Below are 26228 nucleotides of genomic sequence, written 5' to 3' on the forward strand. Positions count from 1 at the left end.
CTTCTACCTGTCAGAATCCTGAATAAACACATTTTGCAGCGTGGACCGCTTCGAGACCTGCAGCAAGAGGGTCAGTGAAGTTCTGGAAGGTACCGACTCCAGTGCCATGTCAGATGCGCCAGGATTGTCGGCTGAGGATCCAGCGCGCACAGTCTGATCCACGTGGCCCCACAGATTCGAGATTGGGTGTAAATACGGGGACTTTGGTGGCCAGAGCAGTACAGGGAATTCATCCTGGTGCTCTTCGAGCCACACATGTGCACTGCGAGCTGTGTGACACGTTGTATTGTCCTGCTGGCAGATGCCCCCATGCCAAGGATAATGAAACTGCCTGTAGGGGTAGAAATGGCCCCGAAGAATAGATGTATACTTGGGTCGATCCATTGTGCGTTCTAAAACGTCAAGATCGCCAAGGGAATGCCACGAAAACATTCCCCAGGTCATAATGCTCTCTCCTATAGCCTGGACCGCTCGCGATGTCTGCAGGGTATCTGCTTTCAGGCGTTTCACGCCGATGGAGCAGTATATGTCCAGTTGCGGTATGGGTGTGAAAATTTCAGATTTCGGCGCCGATGAACAACTGCCAACATGGGTGCATGAACCAGGAGCCTGCTGCGAAAGCCCATACGCAGCAGAGTTCGCTCAGTGGTCGTTGAGGAAAAAAATGGCTCTGAGCACTATGGGACTCAACTTCTGAGGTCATTAGTCCCCTAGAACTTAGAACTAGTTAAACCTAACTAACCTAAGGACGTCACACACATCCATGCCCGAGGCAGGATTCGAACCTGCGGTTCCAGACTGCAGCGCCTAGAACCGCACGGCCACTTCGGCCGGCGGTCGTTGAGAAGACACTTGGTAGCTTCTTGGTTTTCCTGGGTGGCCACTTGCTCAATAGTTGCATGTCTATTCGTTCTTACACATCTCTTCAGCCGTTGGTGATCCCTGACATCTACAGCCCGTCGTGCACCAGTTTGCTCGGCGCCGACTTTGAGAAGCGCCATTTTGCCGCGTACGGTGTATTTTAACTACGGCGACACGCAAACAGTTTACTTATTATTTACGGAAATAATTCCAGCTAAAGCCAATGATTATGCCCTTTTGGATGACAGATAAGTCTTTCCTTTCCACAATACGACAAAGTCTGCACTGTTTTCCACGTCCCCCTCCCCACAAGCTTCATATATCTCCCACTGCCAGTGCTGCCACTGTCGTCTAGGAGTGTTTATTGCACGTTGACATCGTAGGCGGTGGTCGCATTAATGTGACTGGAGCGTGTTGTTAGTATATTCAATCACTTGTGAACGATGGGAGCATTGGCTTAAAAATAATTTCTAATTGTTACCTACAATTACATGCAATAACGTTGCACCACAACAACTTACTCTACTAAAAAATTACCAAATTCTTGAAAAGAAAATTATCAATGCAGTTCCTGTTACTAGTCCCTTCTCCTTGTTATTGTTATTTCCATTCCGTGTGCTCTTTTTTTTAAGAATGAGGATTATTAAATTATTATTTAATGAATCTGTTGACAGAGAGTCTTCACATTATCATATGTATAGAATTCTATTTTATATAACCAATGCTGCAGCGCACCTAGACACCAGATATCAAATAAAATAAGCAAATATGTACAAAGCAAAACATAAAAACATCATTCAATAGCCATGTGGCATTTCATAAGTTAGTAGAAATTCTGTTAACTCTTATAAAGAGACACTTGTCATAATCAGGTGAGTAAACGTAAGAATATTTCTCATCAACTCATGCCCGCATCTCGTGGTCGTGCGGTAGCGTTCTCGCTTCCTACGCCCGGGTTCCCGGGTTCGATTCCCGGCGGGGTCAGGGATTTTCTCTGCCTCGTGATGGCTGGGTGTTGTGTGCTGTCCTTAGGTTAGTTAGGTTTAAGTAGTTCTAAGTTCTAGGGGACTTATGACCACAGCAGTTGAGTCCCATAGTGCTCAGAGCCATTTGAACCATCAATTCATGAGCATTTCAGAAAGTAACACAAAGTTCAAACTTGAAAGTGTAATCGCATGTTAACAAGTAATAGTGTATGTCGTTTTTGTGGTGTGTTCTGCAAAGAAATGTCAACATCGAGGTCAACGGCCTCTCTTTTCTACAGCTATGTGAGCTCTTGCGGGAGTGCAGCGAGCTTCAAAGCGGCTTAAGCGGCGTCAGTAAAGTTGAAAGGCAATACAAGAATTGGTATATTTCAAGGTGGCTAGTGCGCAGCACAGCATAGCGGCAAGGTCACATACACGCTTTACCAAAATATTTATGACAACAGTTTCACCTAGAATCACAGTTTCATACAAATAAAAACATTTCACAGGTCAAAAAATTACAGGAGAAGTGTGCAGAAACGAAATCTCATCAATAACAGTGTCCAAAATTTTCGTCGGCATTCTGGTACTCACATTCACATACATACTCACTTTTAGTATTGATCATAACCATATCTCGACGACATAATACACGTCGTGGTCGTAATAATATCATCATAACACATCAATCAAATCTCAAAATCGCCATAGCGTCCTTCAATAATTTCAAAACCTCTAAAAATGCTATCTGCTTGTTCAGTAGTGCCATCTACCTCAGTCGTGCTTCAAAAATCATGATCACATACAATATACATCACTCAAATCTCTTGCAGTGTCACAATGGTTCTGAAAATCACAAAATGCAGACAAAGTAAAATTTCGTAAATGCGAAATAATCCAACTGTGAATGTATCTATATGTTTGTCAGAGATGTAGTAAAAATATTCATTTCTCTCTGTTACCCCCCTGCGGGTTCGGGGGTTAGAATAGGCCCGCGGTATTCCTGCCTGTCGTAAGAGGCGACTAAAAGGAGTCTCAAATCTTTCGGCCTTATGTGATGGTCCCCTCTCGGGTTTGACCTCCATCTTTCTAAATTATTCCGAAGACCGAGCCAATTGGGGAAGGGCGCCTTACATGGTGTACTGTATCCGTCGTGTATTGAGACCTTTAGCCGGCTTTTTCGTCGTTGCAATGGTGTCCCGCTCGCTTTCCATCTCTTGGCCTAGGATACGTCCCTGGGTGCGATTACCACGCTGCACTCTCCAGTGTTGCTTTTAACTGCGACGACGACCTTGGACGTTTTTGCACCTAATATCCAGCACGGTAGCCAGTCCGTTGTGGTGGGGCCGCCATGTACCCTGTTGGTTGTAGCCCCCTGACAACACAGGGATCGCTCTACTGATGCATGCGCCGTTAACTCCCTGGGGCATCAGGACTCCCGGCAATGGCCATCCTGCCAGGTGGCTATTGCTGCGGCTGGGTGGCGCCCGTGGGGAGGGCCCTTGGTCGGAGTAGGTGGCATCAGGGCGGATGACCCGCAATGAAGCGTGGTACATCATCTCTCGCTGGCGGCCAGCCACCAGCAGTCTCTAAGCGTTCGAGGGCTCATTTTAAAGCTAACGTTTATGACCCCAAATCGTTCCCATCCCTGGCCACTCCATGGGAGGAACGAAAGGCAATGAATGACAGTGACGTCTATTCGCCCAGGTATCTTGTCTGTACCAGAGCTGAAGGTGACTCGTTTCTATCCGTGAAGCCTCATTTCTTTGTAGAGCATTTAGAGGACAAGTCTGGGGAGGTGGAGGGCTTGTCCAAAATGCGCTCTGGGTCAGTTTTGATAAAAACGGCATCCTCTGCCCAGTCACGCAGGTTACTTGCTTGCGACAAGTTGGGGGATGTTCACGTTACCATCACCCCACATAAGAGTTTAAATATGGTCCAGGGTGTTATTTTCCATAGGGACCTCCTTTTGCAGTCTGATGACGAGCTGCGCGCCAATTTAGAGCGCCGAGGTGTACACTTCGTCCGGCGTGTTCATCGGGGTCCGAGGGACAATCAGGTAGCTACCGGTGCCTTCATCTTGGCCTTCGAAGGTGATACCTTACCAGAGAAGGTCAAGGTGATGGTCTACCGGTGTGACGTCAAACCCTATATCCCTCCCCCGATGCGGTGCTTTAAGTGCTGGAAGTTCGGTCACATGTCCTCTCGCTGTACTTCTAGCCTCACATATCGAGATTGTGGACGCCCATCTCATCCCGATACTCCATGTGCTCCGCCTCCCGTCTGTGTCAACTGTGGAGAGCCTCATTCCCCTTGCTCGCCGGACTGCAGTATCTTACAAAATCATGGAATATAAGACCCTGGACCGACTGACTTACCCTGAGGCTAAGCGGAAATTTGAACGGCTACATCCCGTGCGCATGTCATCTTATGCCTCCACTGTCACTCCTGCTACAGCTCCTTCAGCTGCAAGATACACAGTCAGCTCTCAGAGTCAGAGGACCTCACCTGCCCCCTTGACGATGGGGGCCCCTTCTCTCGCTGTTGCTCCCACACCATCTACCTCGGGAGCAGCACCCACTAAACCACCGGGGACACCAGTCCCCACTTCTAAGCCGGAGAAGCGTAAGTCTTCTTCGGCTTCTCTCGCTCGGAAGGGATCCCTTGGGTCACTCCCTTCCCAGGTTCCTACCAGCGGCACAGCAGACACCAACCAGTGGCTGAAGAAGCCACAGGTCGCTGGTCGACGGGCTTCGCGATCCTCTTCGGTCCCAGAGACTGACTCCGATAAGCCCTCACAACAACGGCAACCAAAGGAACAGCGAGAGAAAACGACTTTGAAGACCCGTAAGTCCAAGACACCTGCAGTGGCACCTACTCCACCGCTACCTAAAAGCTGTGTGTCTGAGGATGAGGTGGAGATCCTTGCGTCTGCTGAGGACCTCGATCTCACCGATACCTCAGACGCAATGGATAGCACTTGCACGGGTGCTCCATCGGAGGCAGCAGGTGACCAAGCGGCGTAATCTGCCTTCCCAGTCCCGTCACGCCTTTCTCCGCAATGGACAATACCATCCTCCAGTGGAACTGCAGCGGTTTCTTCCACCATCTAGCTGAGCTCCGCCAACTTATCAGCCTTCACCCTTTCTTCTGCATTGCTCTTCAGGAAACTTGGTTTCCAGCAATGCGAACCCCCGCCCTCCGTGGCTATCGGGGTTATTATAAGAACCGGGCAGCATATGAAAGGGTGTCTGGTGGCGTCTGCCTCTATGTCCTTCACACTCTGCACAGCGAGTCTGTCCCTCTCCAAACACCTTTAGAGGCTGTCGCTGTTCGGGTGTGGACGCCACAGGCTGTTACCGTCTGCAGTCTTTACGTTCCACCGGATGGTGATGTCTCGCAGCATGTCCGGGCTGCCCTGATAGCCCAATTGTCGCCACCTTTCTTGCTATTGGGCGACTTCAACGCCCATAATCCTCTGTGGGGTGGGTCAGTGGCAACAGGTCGAGACGCCACCGTTGAGCATTTATTGTCGCAGCTCGATCTCTCGATTTTAAATGATGGTGCCTTCACACACTTCAGTGTGGCGCATGGCACATACTCCGCCATTGACCTTTCAATCTGTAGCCCTAGCCTCTTACCGTCTGTCCAATGGAGTGTGCATGACGACCTGTGTGGTAGTGACCACTTTCCGATCTTTCTGTCACTACCACAGCGTCACTCTTCTGGGCGCCCTAGCAGATGGGCTATGAATAAGGCTGACCTGGACTTGTTCTCCTCCACTGCCGCTCTTGAGCCTCTCTCTAATGATGACATTGATGCGGTGGTTCAATCGGTCACCACCGGCATCGTTACTGCCGCCGAATCTGCCATTCCCCGTTCCTCTGGGTCCCCTCGGCGGCGGACTGTGCCTTGGTGGTCGCCTGAGATCGCTGCAGCGATTAAAGATCGCTGGCGGGCGCTACAGCGTCACAAGCGACATCACTGCATTGAACACCTCATCACCTTCAAACGGCTGCGTGCGCGGGCCCGCCGCCTTATCCGCCAAAGCAAGCAGGAGTGCTGGGAGCGGTATGTGTCCACCATTGGCCTCCATGTCCCTTCATCGCAGGTCTGGGCCAAGATCCGACGCCTCTATGGCTATCGGAACCCTGTCAGCGTCCCTGCGCTCTCACTGAATGGAGCAGTTTGTACAGACTCCGGCGAAATTGCCAACAGCTTGGCAGAGCATTTTACTCTTAGTTCCGCTTCTTCCAATTACCCACTGGCCTTCCGCTCCATTAAAGAGCGGATGGAACGTCGGGGCCTTTCGTTTCGCACCCACCACCCAGAATCGTACAATGCTGCATTCAGTGAGTGGGAATTTCGCAGTGCCCTAGCCGCTTGCCCTGATACCGCTACTGGGCCAGATGGCATCCACTGTCAGATGCTGAAACACCTTTCAGTGGGCTGCCAGCGGCGCCTCCTCGATCTTTACAATCGTCTTTGGGTCGAGGGGGAGTTTCCGTCGCAATGGCGGGAAAGCATTGTCATCCCCGTTTTGAAACCTGGAAAGAACCCTCTGGAGGTGGACAGCTACCGTCCCATTAGCCTCACCAACGTTCTTTGCAAGTTGCTTGAACGGATGGTGAGCCGGGGCTTGAATTGGGTACTGGAGTCTCGGGGCCTTCTGGCTCCGTCTCAGGGTGGGTTCCGTAAAGGCCTCTCCGCCACCGACAATCTGGTGAGCCTGGAGTCGGCCATCCGTACTGCCTTTGCTCGCCGTCATCACCTGGTCACTGTCTTTTTCGACATGCGGAAGGCGTACGATACGACATGGCGTCATCACATCCTTTCTACGCTTCATGGATGGGGTCTTCGGGGTCCTCTGCCGATTTTTATTCGCAATTTTCTGTCGTATCGTACCTTCCGCGTGCAAGTCGCGGCCTCGTATAGTTCCTCCCACGTCCAGGAGAACGGTGTGCCACAGGGTTCTGTTTTAAGTGTCTGCCTGTTTTTAATAGCCATTAACGGGCTCGCTGCTGCCGTGGGAAATTCTGTCTCCGCTTCCCTGTATGCTGACGACTTCTGCCTTTACTACAGCTCTGCTGGCATTGCAGCTGTTGAACGTCAGCTACAGGGCGCTATCCGCAAGGCGCAGTCTTGGGCTGTAGCTCATGGGTTCCAGTTTTTGGCAGCCAAGACCTGCGTTATGCATTTCTGCCGGCGACGTACTGTCCACCCGGAGCCGCAGCTTTCTCTTAACGGCGAACTTTTTTCAGTGGTGGAATCACACAGGTTTTTGGGGGTGGTTTTCGATGCCCGGTTGACTTGGCTGCCTCATATCCGGCAGCTCAAACAGGCGTGTTGGCGGCATCTCAATGCTCTGCGATGTTTGAGCCACACCCGCTGGGGCGCCGACCGATCTACCCTGTTCCGGCTCTACCAGGCTTTAATCCAGTCTCGTCTGGATTATGGGAGCCTGGCTTATGGCTCAGCTTCCCCATCTATGTTGCGGGTGCTGGACCCAATCCTCCATAGCGGGATACGCCTTGCCACTGGTGCTTTCCGCACCAGCCCTGTGGACAGCATACTAGTGGAGGCAGGTGTCCCTCCACTGCGGTTACAACGCCAACAATTACTGGCTGCTTATGCTGCCCATGTTTTTAGCTTGCCCGGGCATCCAAATTACCGTGTCCTGTTCCCGCAGTCAGTCGTCCATCTGCCAGACCGTCGGCCCCGGTCGGGTTGTCCGATCGCCGTAAGCGTCAAGGAGCTTCTCTCCAGGCTTGGGTTTTTCCCTGTTCCACCTCCTTTCCGGGCACCTCTGCGTACACCCCCGTGGTGTGTTCCTCGCCCTTGCCTTCGGTTCGACTTGGCACAGGGCTCGAAGGACTCAGTCCCTCCAGAGGCCTTCCGCCGCCGCTTTTATTCCATCCTGGCCACGTATCAGGGCTCTGGAATTGTTTACACTGACGGTTCGATGGTTGCTGGTCGTGTCGGGTATGCGCTAACTCTAGGGGACCATTCCGAACAACGTTCCTTGCCGGATGGCTGCAGCGTTTACACTGCTGAGCTGGTCGCCATCTTTCGTGCCCTAGAGTATATCCGCTCCTGCTCTGGTGAGTCCTTAGTTATCTGTAGCGATTCCCTGAGCGGTTTACGAGCTCTCGACCAGTGTTTTCCTCGTTCTCGTCTGGTGATGGCTATCCATGAGTCCCTGCATACTCTTGCGCGTTGCGGCCGCTCTGTGGTCTTTGTGTGGACCCCCGGTCACGTCGGTATCCCGGGCAATGAACGTGTTGACCGCCTGGCCAAACAGGCCACCAGTGAACCCACCCTGGACATTGGCCTCCCGGAGACTGATTTGCGGGCAGTCTTCCGCCGCGAAGTTCTCTCGCTTTGGGACACTGAATGGCGCAATCTGCCCACGCCAAACAAACTCCGTTCTCTCAAGGCGACGACGCGTGTGTGGCAGTCATCCATGCGAGCCACTCGCAGAGATTCAGTTGTTCTTTGTCGGCTCCGCATTGGCCACACCCGACTGTCTCACAGTTATTTATTGCGTCGTGAGTACCCGCCCCTCTGTCGCTGTGGGGCGGTTTTGACGGTGGTGCACATTTTATTAGCTTGTCCGCTTTTAACTGTGCTCAGGCAGACATTTGCGCTGCCTGATACGCTCCCTGCCCTTTTACTAGATGACTCTGCCATGGTGGACTTAGCTTTGCGTTTTATTCGGGCAGGGGGTTTTTATAGTTTAATCTGTTTATGTTTTTTAGTGTTGATTCTGGCTTTTAGCCTCTGATTTTAAACTGAGTTTTTAATGTGTTCTTGGTGGTTGGCTTTTCCTCTTTTTTTTCTCTCTGGTCGGCCAACCACCGTCACACTCTGTGTGTTTTAATTTGTTTTGTCTGATCTCTGTCGGAGTCTTTCTCGTCCTGTGTCGTCTGACGTCTTTCCTGCTGTTCGTTTTTTATTCTCTTTGGGCAGTTTTAATTTTTTGGAAAAAGGGACCGATGACCATCGCAGTCTGGTCCCTTTAATCCCACAAACCAACCATCTCTCTGTTAAATGACCAGACAGCTGTGTAATTATGTGTTAGAGAAATAAGATACCAATGTATAAAGCTGTAAAAGCAAATACCATATTAGCTAGGGCTCCTTCGGCTTGCCACACACATGGTACACAAAGTAGGCGTACCACCATGAAGGATAATGTAATTATACCTCAGATCTTACAGATTAAAACTGCGAAATGAAATGTATCAACGAGAACCTTGTCTGTATCATTGTAATTCAAAAATATTTCTAATAGTGTTTCAAGTACAAAAAGTAATTTCCTTGCGTCTCACTTTATAATGCATATCCTACCAACACAGAGTCTCCATTGAGAAGAAACATGTCCATACACTTCTCTATCCACTCGCTAACTGCTAGTCCGTCCAACCACAGAATCCTTTCCGAGGGCGCAGACTGCTCTCAGCGATATTAACAGAGTCTATAGCGCTGCCAACATACAAACAGGCTAATTACACCCTATACAAAAAAAGTGTAAGTTTAAGATATCCTCGTTAATGCTTCATGTATAATTTCTGGAAATATTTTATGCACTAGTTATTTTATTATGAACAGCAGTTTAATACATGTATAGGGTTTTCCTTAACGCTATAGGCATTATACACACCTCAAGTGGTTTTAAAAATTTTAAATAATTTTTTAAAATTTGAATATGTTTGCAAAACTCCGAAATTGTCATCAAAGTTTTATGTATAATGCCTTAAATCCCTTAGTACCAGCAGAGGACACTCTTTGGCTGTGCACTGAACAAGATGGCACATTAGTTAGCACACTGGATTCCCATTCGTGAGGATGACTGTTCAGATACCCACCTTGTCAATCAGATTTAGGTTTTCCATGATTTCCCTAACTCGCTCTAGACAAATTCCTGGATGGTTCCTTTGAATGGCACTAAGAATTACATAACGATTTATGATGATATGATGTCTCATCATCTACTGGTAATAATTTTAGGGAGCTAAAACTATTACGTACACCGTTATTTGCAAATATTGTGAAAATTAACACTCGTATCACACTCCATTGGGAATGCTGTCCGCTCTGGTTTGACTTCTGACAATGTTCTCATTAAGAATTATGTACAGTGTTCTGTTATGAAACTTCCTGGCAGATTAAAATTGTGTGCCCGACCGAGACTCGAACTCGGGACCTTTCCCTTTCGCGGGCAAGTGCTCTACCAACTTTTTTTTTTCAACCTTTCTTTTTTTTATAGATATATATGTATATATACATGGACAAAAGGCTTCTTTCAGTTACAACAAACAAAATTAGATAATTACAGCCGTAGCAACAACAGAACAAGAGTTCCTTCTAAACTATGAAAAAGAAATTGAAACTAATAGTGTGATGATAGATAATAACGAAAGAAAACAGTAACCAAATGCTGCACGCCATTCCACGTGCATGGCCCCTCGGCGTACAGGTTCCATGTTCCAAACCGTTACAACATTTCGCGGCGTGTGGAGCCCCATGTCGGCGGTCATCCTCTGCCCGGTACTCCCCAACTGTGAGGGGGGTTGTCGAAGACACTGCGCAAATAGTTCACAAATAGCTGTCGGTATCGGGGTGTACACTCAAGTGTGCTATGACTGTCCTGGAGAAATTGCCAGTAATCAAGCACCATCTTCTCATCATCGCGAAAGAGGTAGTATATGGACATGCCTTTAAACCATGTGAGAGCGTGAGTCTTCGCAGGTGGGAAATAAGTATCCTCTGGACAAAGGAGGAGCCGTGGCTCAATTGTGCGAGGCGCGATACGTAGGTAGCAGGCGAGGATCTTCTGCACTAGCAGCCATACCTCTAACGCCGATCCACATGTTAAACGGTGTTCATCAGTATCCACGAGGTGGCAACTTGGGCAAAGGGGGGAATCCGCCATCCCAATAGCGTGCAGCCTTTGTCTTGTTACAACCTTCCCGTTCACCACCTGGTACCACGCGGCTCGTACCAGCGTGGGGAGGAACGGCTTCTGGACCGCTCTCCACACTGCAGGCCATAGGGTCGTAGAGCTCTTCCTCTCAATCACATTCCGAGGTATGGACCTTAGCAGCAGTCTGTAAACGTCTCTCGCCTTGGGAGTGCGAGTGTTGGGAAGGTCTGGGTGCACGTAACTACACTCCTGGAAATGGAAAAAAGAACACATTGACACCGGTGTGTCAGACCCACCATACTTGCTCCGGACACTGCGAGAGGGCTGTACAAGCAATGATCACACGCACGGCACAGCGGACACACAAGGAACCGCGGTGTTGGCCGTCGAATGGCGCTAGCTGCGCAGCATTTGTGCACCGCCGCCGTCAGTGTCAGCCAGTTTGCCGTGGCATACGGAGCTCCATCGCAGTCTTTAACACTGGTAGCATGCCGCGACAGCGTGGACGTGAACCGTATGTGCAGTTGACGGACTTTGAGCGAGGGCGTATAGTGGGCATGCGGGAGGCCGGGTGGACGTACCGCCGAATTGCTCAACACGTGGGGCGTGAGGTCTCCACAGTACATCGATGTTGTCGCCAGTGGTCGGCGGAAGGTGCACGTGCCCGTCGACCTGGGACCGGACCGCAGCGACGCACGGATGCACGCCAAGACCGTAGGATCCTACGCAGTGCCGTAGGGGACCGCACCGCCACTTCCCAGCAAATTAGGGACACTGTTGCTCCTGGGGTATCGGTGAGGACCATTCGCAACCGTCTCCATGAAGCTGGGCTACGGTCCCGCACACCGTTCGGCCGTCTTCCGCTCACGCCCCAACATCGTGCAGCCCGCCTCCAGTGGTGTCGCGACAGGCGTGAATGGAGGGACGAATGGAGACGTGTCGTCTTCAGCGATGAGAGTCGCTTCTGCCTTGGTGCCAATGATGGTCGTATGCGTGTTTGGCGCCGTGCAGGTGAGCGCCACAATCAGGACTGCATACGACCGAGGCACACAGGGCTAACACCCGGCATCATGGTGTGGGGAGCGATCTCCTACACTGGCCGTACACCACTGGTGATCGTCGAGGGGACACTGAATAGTGCACGGTACATCGAAACCGTCGTCGAACCCATCGTTCTACCATTCCTAGACCGGCAAGGGAACTTGCTGTTCCAACAGGACAATGCACGTCCGCATGTATCCCGTGCCACCCAACGTGCTCTAGAAGGTGTAAGTCAACTACCCTGGCCAGCAAGATCTCCGGATCTGTCCCCCATTGAGCATGTTTGGGACTGGATGAAGCGTCGTCTCACGCGGTCTGCACGTCCAGCACGAACGCTGGTCCAACTGAGGCGCCAGGTGGAAATGGCATGGCAAGCCGTTCCACAGGACTACATCCAGCATCTCTACGATCGTCTCCATGGGAGAATAGCAGCCTGCATTGCTGCGAAAGGTGGATATACACTGTACTAGTGCCGACATTGTGCATGCTCTGTTGCCTGTGTCTATGTGCCTGTGGTTCTGTCAGTGTGATCATGTGATGTATCTGACCCCAGGAATGTGTCAATAAAGTTTCCCCTTCCTGGGACAATGAATTCACGGTGTTCTTATTTCAATTTCCAGGAGTGTATATTCAAGAATAAATGCCGAGAGGTGCGAGAGTGAAGGTGTAATGTACGCAACCGTGACAGGTGGCAGAAGAGACGCCGGCAGCAATTCCTCTAACAGACGTCCCGTAAGGGAAGCATCTTTGTGGGTCCACAATTTCATCATTGTGCACAAGTATAACGCTGTAGCTCTTGCTCGTACATTTATAAGTCCCAGTCCGCCATCACGCGGAGGGAGGGTGAGTGTTTCGTAGCGGACTTTGAATAGGTGTCCGGCGGTAAGGTAATATCCAAACGCTGCTTGCAATCTGTGTGCCATCGCTGTCGATATCGGTAGGACCTGGGCCATGTGGATCATCTTAGTCGCCACGTGAAGGTTGAGGTATTCCACACGCTGTGGGAGGTCCATCCGTCGAAGTAAGTTCCGGCGAACTTCTGTGCGTATGGCCTGTAGTAATCGTGCATAGTTCATTGCAGCCGTGCGGCGCACATCCTGTGTAAATGTTATGCCCAAGAACCGGATCTTGTTAACTAGTGGGAGCGGGGCTAAAGCGTCCTCCTGTAGACCTCTCCCAATGGGCATCGCTGCCGACTTGGCCACATTCATGAGGCTGCCCGCTGCCAATCCATAGCGATTGATCCATTGTATCACCGATCGTACCTCGTCACCAGATCGGACAAGTAAGAGAAGGTCATCAGCATATATCCTGCAGTGAAAGGTGTGATCCCTCAATGACATTCCCGAGAGCCTGTTTTTCAACCCTCCGACAAGTGGTTCGAGTGCGATCGCGTAAAGGATCATGGAGAGTGGGCATCCTTGGCGAACTGACCGTCGGATCGGAAAGGGACCCGCAATCCGTCCATTCACCAGTACACGGGATGCAGCTCCACGGAAAAGGCGCTGAAAGATGTCGAGAAAGGCAGGCGGGAAGCCCATGCGGGCCATAACGGACAGAAGGAACTTGTGGTGAACTCTGTCAAAGGCGTGGTCGAAATCAATGGAGATCAGAGCAGCTCGAAGGCGACAGCATGTGGCGATGGCTATTAAATCCCTGCATTCGCTGGTTGCCGTTTGCATGTTGGTCACTCCGCCCTGTGTCGTTTGCTCCATTGAGAGGAGTAGGGGCAGAACCTGCTTTATGCGGCTGGCGAGTAGTTGGGCGAAGATTTTATAGTCCGAGTTGAGCATTGTAATGGGCCTGTAGTTCTCGACCGTCCGACCTCTGGAAGGCTTGTGTATCGGTATAAGGAGACCTTCCACGAATGCAGGTGGCACGTGGGAACCGGGGGTCATCAGTTCTTGGTACATGCTGATCCATCGGGGCATCATTAGATCGCGGAAAGTCCGATAAAACTCGAGCGGCAGTCCGTCTGGCCCGGGAGATTTGTTGAGTGCTCCCTTGTTAAGCGCGTCCTCGATGTCGTCCCGTGTAATTCCACCTAACAGCGTCGCCGCTGCTGCATTGTCGAGGGTGTGCGACACGTGCTGCAGTATGTCGTGATCGTCCGCTTCCTCTTCCTCTGTATCCACCTCGTCGTAAAACTGGCGATAGTGATCTGCAAAGGCTGCTGTAACCGCGGCCTGAGTCAGTACGACCCTACCACCTGGCAATACGAGGTCCGTGATCAGCTGCTGTCGGCGTCGGCGGCTGTCCAGCACGATGTGATGCATAGACGGTTTTTCTCCTTCCGCTCGGTCGTGACGTCGCGATCGCACGACGACCCCCTCCAAACGTTTCCTCGTAAGAGACAATATTTGACCTTTAATTCGGCGGCTTTCCATTTGTCGGTTTGGAGATGGTGGTTGGCCGTCGAGTTCTTAATTCGGCGGCTTTCCATTTGTCGGTTTGGAGATGGTGGTTGGCCGTCGAGTTCGCGAAGCATCGTGTAATAAAAGTCCAATGTGTGACGATGCCAAGCTGCGATATCTTTACCGAATTGAGTTAGCACACGCCGAAACGCTGGTTTTGCACAGTCTACCCACCATGCTAGAGTCGAAGGATATCGGGGAAGACGACGTTCGCAATCCAGCCATGTGTTGGCGATAATTCGACGGCATTCCGGGTCTTGAAGATGTGCCACATTCAGCTTCCAGGGTCCTCGGCTGCGCCATATTCGCTGTTGTTGTAGAGTGAGTGTGCATATGAAAGCGCTATGATCGGAGAAGGCAAGCGGCCAACGTTCGGCGTCCAATACTCCCGGCGCTAGAGCTCGTGAGACATAAATGCGGTCTAGGCGACTGGCCGAGTGACTAGTAAGGTATGTCGGCCCGGGACGGTCACCGTGCACTGTCTCCCACGTGTCAGTGAGAAGCAGATCACGAACCAGGAGCCGAAGTTCTTGACAAGTCGAGAAGTGTGGGACTTGGTCTTTGGGGTGGAGCACACAGTTAAAGTCGCCGCCGAAGATATATTGATCGTAGCGGCTGATGAAGAGGGGGGCGATATCCTCCGAATAGAACAGCGATCGTTCGCGGCGTTGGTCAGTTCCTGATGGAGCGTAGATGTTAATGATGCGTATGCCCAGTGCTGTGATCGCCAGCCCCCTTCCCGACGGAAGGTAAGTCACTTCTTCGATGGCAATTCCGTCGCGCACTAGTATCGCCGTACCGCTGCCATTCCGGTCCGCCGGTGACATATGTGTCACGTAACCGTAGAAAACGGGGAGGGCCGCTATATACACTTCTTGCAACAGGGCAATGTCAACATCCGAAGAACGAAGCATCTCACGTAGCAACTGGATCTTCACTGCCGTTCGTATCGTGTTGAGGTTAAGCGTGGCGATACGATATGCTTGTTGCCGAACCGCAGGTGTTAAGTTATCCATTAAGACTGGAATTGCCTATGGCGCTTCTGACTCTATTGACACCTCCGCATCCCCACAAACCTCACCTGCCGTCCTTTCTAGAGAGCCGGCGCCAATAGCGTGGGCCCTGTTGGCGTAACTTGCATGGTTCCGTCGTCGTCGTGGTCATCCGCCCACGTCGGGGAACTCAATGCAAGATCTGCTTCCCTAGCGTCCTCAGGACTCGGCATGGGTGCTTGCACTCCAGAAGGTGGTGGGCAGCATCTGTCCTGCATATCGGCATCCGATGTTGCCACTGTAGGTATAGGTGGTTTGTCTTCAGTTCCGTTCGGTGGTGCCACACTGCAGCAAATGGCGGCTGTCTCTGTGGTAGCGTCGTCATTGAAGGTGGAGTCTTCGTCCTCTGGAGGCTGCGTCGCATCCCGTTCGGAAGTTGCTCTACGCCTCCGCTTCCGTCGCTTCGGGGAGCGTTGCTTCCTGGAGTGTCCTTCTGTGTCAGACGACGGCAAAGATTCCCGACGTTCCGGCACAAAGGCAGCTGTAGGCACAATAAGCGAGTCTACGACCATGCTATCGTCATGTATGTTGTTATCCGTCGACGGGGGCGGCGGCATCGGAATTGAATCCGTAGCTTGTGGAACGGGTGTGTCGTCATCGCCCTGTATTGGAGGATGCAGCCGCGACCCAACAGTGGATGTCGGCTGTCGTGGTGAAGTGGTAGCTGTCGTGAGGGCTGTTGCATAAGTCACGGGAAGCAGCGTCGGCTGCGATGGCGGGTCTGCGTCAGCCGGCGGCAGTTGCGTGATTCGACGTTGGAGACATTCTGATCTAAGGTGTCCCTCCTTCCCACAACCAGAGCAGGTCTTTGGTTGCCCATCATAGATGACGATGGCACGGCAGCCACCGATAGTCAGATATGAAGGTACATGTCTCTTAAGTTCTATTCGGACCTGGCGGACTCCATTCACCACAGGATATGTCTGGAATTGCGTCCATTTTTCCGCAATATGATCATGGACCGTGCCGTAGGGGCGCAGCGCTGTCACGACGTCCTCCGCCGGTAATTCGAAAGGAAGTTCGAAAATTCTGATCGTGCGAAGTCCCATGCCAGAATAATCGACGTGTACAGTCCCCACATTGCCATCAGCATGGCAGAAACGGAGGCCCTGTTTCGTGTCCCGAAGGATCCGTTCACATGTTGCGTCGTTGATGATCTTGACATATACGGTACTACTCACAATGGACAAGTGAATACCGAGAATGTCGGTCGCCGGGATTTTAACTTCTTCTCGAAGAAATCGTTCGACTTCGAGTGCTTTGGGCCGTGCAAATTCGTTGCGGAACGTAAATTTGAGCGTCGATTTTCTGTATTGGTGCGCCATGGTGATCTATATGCTGAGTACGGCACGCGCGAAACGGCCGAGTACGATGTAAACAACACAAGCGCTCGCTCCGCGGCAGGAACACAAACAGCGCGTCCTCACCGCAGCACAGCCAAAGGCCAACTCTTGAGCTACCGAAGCACGACTCACGCCCGGTACTCACAGCTTTACTTCTGCCAGTATCTCGTCTCCTACCTTCCAAACTTTACAGGAGCTCTCCTGCGAACCTTGCAGAACTAGCACTCCTGAAAGAAAGGATATAGCGGAGACATGGCTTAGCCACAGCCTGGGGATGTTTCCAGAATGAGATTTTCACTCTGCAGCGGAGTGTGCGCTGATATGAAACTTCCTGGCAGATTAAGACTGTGTAGGAGACGAGATACTGGCAGAAGTAAAGCTGTGAGTACCGGCCGTGAGTCGTGCTTCGGTAGCAGTCAGCCTTCGGCGGCGCAGCGGTTCGGACGGTGTTTACGTCCCTGCCGCACGTCTGCGCGAGAGGTGTTTACTTTACGTGTGTAGCGGTGTGTCGCGGTAATACATAGAACGAATCATGGCCTTGTCGTTCCGCAAATCGACACTGAAATTTAGTTTTGCTAACGAATATGCTCGACCGAAGGCTTACGAGATCGAACGTTATTTACGGGACGAGGTGAAAATCGAACCTGACGTTCTAGTTGGAATACACTTATCTATAGTCAGCAGCGTGGTTTATGTCAAGCTTATAAATGAAGCGGCATGTGACGAACTACTACTTCGACACCGACAAGGACTTCGTTTCTGTCATTCGGACGGGAATGTTGGAGCGGTAACAGTTGAACACGCCGGCATGGGACTCCGAACGATCCGCGTCTTTGAGCTTCCATTCGAAGTGCCAGAAGAATTGGTGACAGACGCCTTGCGTCCTTACGGAACGGTCCTATCCCACGTGGCTGAAAAATGGGCGAGTTTCAAGACGTATCCTGTTCTCAATGGCGTCAGACAAATACGGATTGAACTCCGAAAACACGTCCCGTCATACTTGTACATCGCCAGTTGTAGGGCGATTGTCATTTACGACGGACAACCAAGGACGTGCTCTGGATGTGGGAAGGAAGGACACATACGTTCTGAGTGTGCTCAACGAAGGTTATTACAGCTGCCACGGGATGATCCACCCCTCACGCCGCATCCGACTGTGCTCCCCATGACTTACGTCGCCGCATTACGCGATGACGTGGGCCGCGAGACAGACGCGTACCAGAACACACAGACAGCGGCGGATCGTGGCGAGCCACAGAAAGACGACGTTGCGCTGGACCGCCTGCAGCAGTCACAGGACGCCCCCTCTTCGGTTCCGCTTGCGGCCCCTTCCGATAAGGCACTTGGAGACGTCGATAATACGACGGCGCACGATTCTGACGTCCCCCACGAACAACTGGAGACCATGCTGACCTCTGATTCCGAGGCCCGGCAACGTAAACAGCGCTCACCAAAACGCCGGAAGAAGCGCCGCCTCACGGTGGAGAACGACCACTCTGATCTAGCAGATAATTCTGAGAAGTTTACGGGTACAGAACAGACGACCATGGATACAGAAGAACTGCCTAGCGTGGATGCAACGGTGGCCAGCGGGACGGCGACACGACCTACCGCTGATGATGCTCCAGACACAGCGAAGGAGCTCAATAGACGGCAACAGGCTACTGAGGAGGCTACGGCGCCTGCACCGCACGACAACGATGGGACACTAGGGGACTGGTCAGAAGAGCCACCGCCGTGGGGGACAGATGATGCCGGAGGAACTGCTCCCACGCACTCTCCCGGTGTAAGATCGGCAGAGTGCACGGAATAATGGCAGACCATATGAGGGGACGGCGGGGGACGTTAGTCCGACAGCAGCCTATGTACGGCAAAATTAGCGACCGTACGGTACACTATCTACGTAGACCGCCATGCAACAAGCTTATCGGATAGGGTCTGTTAACATCAATAGCATTGGGACGCCGGTAAAAATCAAGATGCTCAGTGACATGATAAAGGCTGCGGATTTAGACATCGCACTATTACAAGAAGTTCGGGTACTTCCCCCCTCGGACTTTTACGGTTACGACGTTTACTGTTCCCCGTGTGACGAGAGAGGCGTTGGCACAGCTATATTATTAAAGGAAGGGATACGTGCAGACGAAGTAGAGTATTTGCCTTCTGCCCGTCGTACGGCCGTGACCATAGGAGGAATACGTTTGATCAACATATACGCATCGTCAGGCTCGGATAAGAGAAGGGACAGAGCAGATTTTTACGCCCATGAGGTTGCACCGTTGTTCCAGGGACGATACGATGGTTACATACTCGGCGGAGATTTTAATTGTGTGCTTGACAGAAAGGACCAACAACCTAACTATACTACTAGCCCAGAACTTAGGGAGCTGGTCAACGGGATGGAATTAGTCGATACATGGGACCTGAAGTATCGCAACCAACCAGGATATACATTTTTTACTAGCCACTCCGCGGGCCGTTTGGACCGAATCTACGTTTCAAGGGCGTTAGCAGTGTCGACGGTGGACGCAGAAATATGGCCGACAGCGTTTACGGACCACGAGGCATAAATTTGTACGGTTAACCTTGATAGACAGCAGGTATGGAGACGGAGGGGTAATTGGAAGATGAACGTCTCCCACCTGCGAGATGCAGAATGCCGACGCATGGTGGAGGACGCGTGGCATGGCTGTCTCCGTCGCCGAAATTCTTTCGGTTCTATCCTGCAGTGGTGGATCGAGTGCGCGAAGCCAGCTTTACGGAGGACGTTAATAGGTTACGGGAAGGAGGTTTCTCAATGGCAGCGCACGACCACTGAGTTTTACTTTACGGCTGTCCGGGAACTGTTAGCTCAACCACCTACACCAGAACGCCAGACGGCCGTCCACCGAGTTAAGGCGAAGCTGGCACAACTTGCGAAGCAGAGGATGGCAGGTACGATGATACGCGCGAGGTTGCAGGATTTCCTGCCCAACGAGGTTCCCTCGATGCATTACGTGATAAAGGAAAGACGAAGAAGACGCAGGAATTTAATACATGAGATCGATCTCGGCGATGGCCGTCGTTTTACAACACAAAGGGGCATAGCACAGGCGTTCACGGATCATTTTAGCAGATTCTATGCGAGCAACGGGGAGGGTCCGAGGGAGCTGGGGAACGTCCTGGAAGAGATCCCAGACGCGACGAGTGTGAACGGGGAAGCAGAGGGGTTATCTGAAATTACGTGTGAAGAGCTGGAGGAAGCGATTACACGAGGTGCTTGCAACAAGTCCCCAGGTCCAGATGGATTCCCGTTGGAATTTTACCGTGCCTTCGTGACCATTATGACACCGATGTGGCTATGTATGTTTAATGAGCTTCTGCGGCAAGAAGTACCGGTTCACATTCAATTCACGGAAGGGCTCATGATACCGATACCGAAGCCCCGTGGTGGCAAACGGCCTTGTGATTATCGCCCCTTGACCCTCCTTAATAGTGACTACAAGATCTTCATGCGCATCCTGGGAAGTCGTATCAAAAAGTCGCTGGAGCATCGAATACATGCCGATCAGACTTGTCTTGGCGGCATCAGTAATATCCACACAGCCTTGGGAGACTATCGTGACGTCGTCGCCCTCGCGGCTGCATGCCGCCTCCGGGGGGCGATGTTTGCTGTAGATTTCGATCATGCTTTTGATCGCGTGGATCATGTGTACCTCGCGGCGGTGATGAACAGGATGGGTGTCTCGCCATTACTGACCACTGCTGTGATGCGGCTGTTGCACGGCGCCAGATCAGCGATGGTGGTCAACGGAGGGAGAACTGAGTATTTTACGATCTTAAGATCAGTGAGACAGGGTTGCCCCTCGTCGATCCTCCTTTATGCGATCGCCTTAGAACCGTGCCTCGCAGGCCTTCGCCGACGTCTTACCGGGATCTCCCTACGGCATTTATCATTCAAATGCAGAGCATACGCGGATGATATTGTGTTCCTCGTGCGGAATGAGAGGGAGACTCAAACAGCACTGGATTGGCTACAGACGTATGGGATGGCAGCTGGAAGTGTGGTCAACTACCGAAAATCACAATTCATGCATGTGGGGCGTGGACTAGAACCGGGAACGGAAGGGCCCTTGCCTGCGGTGGAAACCCTCCGCTGTTTGGGTATCACCTTTCATAAAGAGACAGCGAGAACGGCTGCGGACAACTACCGAAGACTGTTACTCAGAGTCCGCACGGCAGTACGACTAAACGCCCTACCGTCGATGGATATGCTGCAGCGAGTGTTACTCGTCAACCTTTATCTTGCGCCCATGATGTGCCACCTGACACACCTTCTCCCCTTGACGCGTACGATGGCTATGAGGATTCAGGCGGCTTTTGGGTACTATGTGTGCCTGGGACAACTCTTTAAGGTACAGTACAACACGCTTAGCCTCCCAGCGCGAGAGGGGGGCGTTGGTTTAGTGAACGTGCACGAGAAGGCGCGTGCCATGTTTATTAATACTATGCTCAAACGGTGGCGCAACAGGAACCACTCGCTTACGGGGACGATCATCGAAGAACTCGTACCAACATCGCATCTTCCTCCAGTCAGTGTCGGCCATATATCGCCCCCTTTAACGTATGTGCGCACGTTCATCGTGGAACACAGTTACGTTGGAGAGCGTTTACCGACGACCCGACAGTCGACATCGAAGGACGTGTACCATCTGCTTCTTCGACAGATCGCCCGGAATAGGGTGGAACGCAAACATCCAGCCGTTAATTGGCACGTGGTGTGGCGCACGGTCCACCACCCCCACCTACCTACATCAGTCAGATCAACATGGTACATTGTCGTCAACCGAAAATACCCTACAAACGATAGAAAGTACGCAATACATTTGGCGGATTCGCCTTTGTGTCAGCAATGCGGCGTGCTGGATACGGACGACCATCGGCTGGTCTGCGGCGAGGCATTGGCTGTCTGGACTCTCGCAAGAAAGATAATAGCGTTCATGCGGCGCACTATCTATACAGCAGTCTCTTCTGACATAGTATTTTTTCCAGAGGAAACGTATTTTCCGCGCCATAAGACGAACGCGGTGGCGTGGATCACAGGTATGACGGTCCATTACATCTATAGAGACTCACGTACGAACTTACTCCACGTCCTGGATTACTGGCAATACTTGCAAGATGGACACACAACACTATTACGGCTACAAAAGTACAAGGATTGGTATGCCAATTTCCTAGTAACGGTTTTTGTGGACCCGCCATATACCTGGGGTGTGCCGGGTGCGCAAAGATGAGCGGCGGTGCTGTCGTTGTGAAACCGACCAAGTTAAAGTGATCGACTAAGAAAACTATACGAGTATGCGACCTACGAAAAACTCACGCTTGAACAGTTATCAAATGGATGTATTTCAAATTTTGTTTTCATATCCAACATACTTTTCTTTAGGGTGCCGGAGGTGGCCCCACTTCGATTTTGTTGTTATTTCATGCTGCATGGTAGGATGGTAGCGAGGATCCTTCCAGAACAGTTATCATGTGGCAGGACGTACTATGTTTATATTGGGAAAAAAAAGTTGGTAGAGCACTTGCCCGCGAAAGGCAAAGGTCCCGAGTTCGAGTCTCGGTCGGGCACACAGTTTTAATCTGCCAGGAAGTTTCATATCAGCGCACACTCCGCTGCAGAGTGAAAATCTCATTCTGGAAGTGTTCTGTTAGTTGGTAAACTTCAGTAAAATCGGGTATTTGCTCCAATACTCAGTAAGCACGTATTCTATATTTGATATGCAGCTATTTGAAAACGCATCCTAGTCTTTCACAGAAGTTAAGAAACACGGCATCAGTCTAGGCTCCGCTATCGATTCAGTTTTGAATCTCGTGAATGAATACATTAAGCTAGGTTTCAGACGATTTGTGTTCGTGGACTACGAATTAATCGAGACGCGGGAATTTTTGACCTCCCAAAGTCATCGTGGGCAAACACAAAACACAGTGGGCAAACACAAAACATAACCTTTCACGAAGTCCAACGTACTGACGAACGATGGGTTACTAAAATCTTTATTTACCGTCAGTATCCGTCACATTTGCGATAATAGACATTTATTTGTTGTGACTAATTTCGGACAGTCACGTTCATTTTCAATCCATGGCCTTAGACTTAAGTATAATCGTACAATTCCCATCAGTGTACGAGTGAGTAACTAAATATGCATTATTCGTCACCATTAAACATGACATAGATCAAACATGATAAGCTTGATATGAGCATACAATATGAATTCCTTCGCATCAAATGCGGTTTCCTGCGACTGAGTCCCCAGGTGCTCAATCGTAGCACTGAGCTTGCTACCAGAGGGGCGTGCTGTCTCCACTCTGCTCGTATTAAAATGTAAGGTTAGTATGTCTGTCATTCACTGCTCCAGCGTGGTAGGACACGTTAGAGTTTGTACTTCAAATTCCTGATATGTTTCACTGTCTGGTATTTTTCAGTGCATCCTTAGATCTTTGGGATCTCAGTTTCTTATTGTAGACAAATAATTGCTACGTTAGTCGTAAAGTCAGGTTACAATACATTTCAGTCAGTCACAGACAGGTTTATTAAGCAGATTCACCTTCTGAGTCACGTTGACACTTCTTGGTTTAAATAGGTACTTCTCATCAGAAAGTATGTCACTCTAACATTGATATTCTTATAATTGTTTTCAACGCTTTTCTTTTCCAAATGTCTTTTGTAATAAACCACAGAGTGCATTTAAATAACGAGTTTATTGTCGCATTCATCTTTTTCAATGATAAATATTATCTCAGTTCCCCACCTTCACATTCACTGGTAGGGCCTAAATAAATGATAGCGTTAGTAAATCCGTTACTTAGATTACATTCAGCACTGAGTCAAAAGGGTGTGCCTGATTCACGATTAACTATACAGACATGTGAGTGTTTGCTCTCGCACTTCTTAATTTTTGTTTCAGTATTGTTAATTCTGATGATTACGCGTAAGTATGTAAACTGGTAAACTGTTAACAGACCACAAAACGCCATCAAGAAAACTACGAATAAAAAAAGTATTTGCGCCATATTTGAGACACATGGAAAATATTCTACAGTCTGCAGTGCAATAGCCGATGAACAGGAACATCACGTAAAAATAGTCAACAGTTCACTCTAGATAGATGCCGTGCAAAGAATGCTGTAGACTCCCACGAGACTGTATAATATTATACAGTTTTACCTGGACAATACAGCAATTTATGGAACAATTGTCCCTAGGCTGCACTAGTGTGTTTTAAATGTTGTACCTTTAGTGCTTTTTCTATACGTTACAATGCAGTTACAAACGCTGGCTTCCATGCGAGGTGCACTGAAAAGCTACTGAATGTTGAATTTACAAGAGTTAGTTCTGAGAAATAAAACAAATACTGAAGTGGAAAGCATACTAAGTATTTGGTGCCCAGACAATTTCAATTTTCTGCAGAGAGATTTGTACCTCTTCGAGGGAGATCGAATGTGACGTATTTTGGTACCATGTAGCAATGAGCAAACCATTAGACAGCCTGTAGCACTTCCTTTCCAAATCGGAGATTAACGGTGGACTTGCCTTCTCCTCTTTAAAGCGCGATAACTAAAATATTTAAATAATCAGTACGTTATCACTTGCAGGAAAAAACACGTGGCGCCTAACTAATTCCTTCACGTAAGGGAATGGTTCACAATTCGATTACCAAATTTTAGTCACCCAATTCAATGTGATTATTGTAAATTTCCAGAACAGAGAGTCAATTTACTACACTGTCTCCCACATCTGAAAGCTAGGCTTTTCGAAACTCACAAATGGAGCTGCCTGAAACGAGAAGTTCGTAGTTTCTCTTAGAAGTCTGTCTTATGACAATGAGACACAGGTTTTTAAAGCGAAATCCCTTCAGTGCATCGAGCAAAAGAAAGATGTATGTAGGGAACGTCTTGGAGAGAAATGAAAACAAATAAATGGATCAGAAAGCAAACTGGAGTAGAAGACGTAGATTCCACTGTGATAAAAATTAAATGAAACTGGGCGGAAGGTTAACTTAGCGAATGGATGGTAAATAAATGAATGACATTCTTGCTTGTCCGGATGCCTAGATGTAAGAAAATACCAAGACAGAAATGCAATAGAAGATGAACAGGTAACATCAGGAGACGTATAGAAGTGACGACGTGGATGGGTTTATTTGAAGGCTGTAACGTACCGGAAATTCTACAGGCCTTCGACCACCAGTGATTGTGAAATGGCCGATAACAACGATGATAATGATGTTGAGTGCCTGCAAAACAAGTACGTAGGCGTTAGAGTGCATTTTTGGCTGACCTTCAGACTCGTCTAAGTAAATAATGATTTGACATTGAGGAGGTCTCGCCAACGAGCCCTTATATTGCGTGCAATCGTGCGCAGCTTAGGTGGCTTGTTCTCCAAGTATCGCGAGCCTGATGAGTTAGACAGGCGACTGTTGTGCCGCCTAGCGTAATATCTCTTGCTCACTTCAGGGACTTTGACCGGTGAGAACCAATGACAATGAAAGTGCAGGCAGCCAAAATTCGGTTGAATCATCGTGCCTTTAAACAGGGAATTCTGGGCCCGGCATATATAGTTGTTTCTGGTGCTATTTCTTGCTTTTTGTAGGCGGAGGTGGCAGTAGCGGTTTCTCAGCATGCTGCTTAATATAACTGGGTGAATCTGCTGCCTGATGTAGGCTTTGTCCGTTCGTTTCATTGGCATTCCCCTTACGTTTCTTGCATTTCAAGTATATTTCCAAGTCATGTTAATTCAGAACAGCTTCTCGGATCCCGTGCTTCTTTGATTTGCAGAGGAACTTCAGGATGTTTTGTGGCCCGTGGACGGCACATGTGGACGGCGGTACAAGTATCCTTTCATAAGTATTCCGTCTATGAATATCAATGACTCGCAACATTTATCTTTTTATCTCTTTAAAAAACAAGAATAACATTTAGTAGCTTTAATTTTGGGTCTCGTGAAACGGCCATACAATATGAAAGCTTTACCACACTTGTACAGACGATTTGCATTATCAATTTGATAAAAGGAGTCAGTTGCTTTTCATTTAACGGTAGCGGAGGACAAAGCAATTCCTACCTACAAGCTTCTACTTAGACTCAACTTGGCGATCGAAAAGGGTGGCCTCTTTACTTTGTAATGTTCAACAACCCTGCTAACGGAATCTCCTATTTCAACATATTAAATGAATTTAGACTGATTACCGAGATTACTCATTAATCGTGATGAAATGTTTTTTTTCCGTTACTCCTACGCAAGCAATATCGTCGCTCACCGTAAATGAAAGCGTAGTTAGATTAAGCCCTAGTTAAACTAACGATAAAGACATTAAGTTCCGCAACGGATAGAATGCTTGAGAGCGTGAGAAGGATTAATCAACTAGGAATCAGTACCAAGAACTGAATATTTGTTACACAGAAATCTCTCTCCACATCGAAAGCAATAATTACATTATTTATATTACAATAATTACATTATTTATATTACAATAATTACATTACGAACAAGCTCACTGACGTCAGTTACGCAATGAAGTCTGCACGTAATTAACTTCAAAATGGTTCAAATGGCTCTGAGCACTATGGGACTTAACTCTT

Source organism: Schistocerca nitens, chromosome 1 (assembly GCF_023898315.1).
Source record: "Schistocerca nitens isolate TAMUIC-IGC-003100 chromosome 1, iqSchNite1.1, whole genome shotgun sequence".
Classification (NCBI taxonomy): Eukaryota; Metazoa; Arthropoda; class Insecta; order Orthoptera; family Acrididae; genus Schistocerca; species Schistocerca nitens.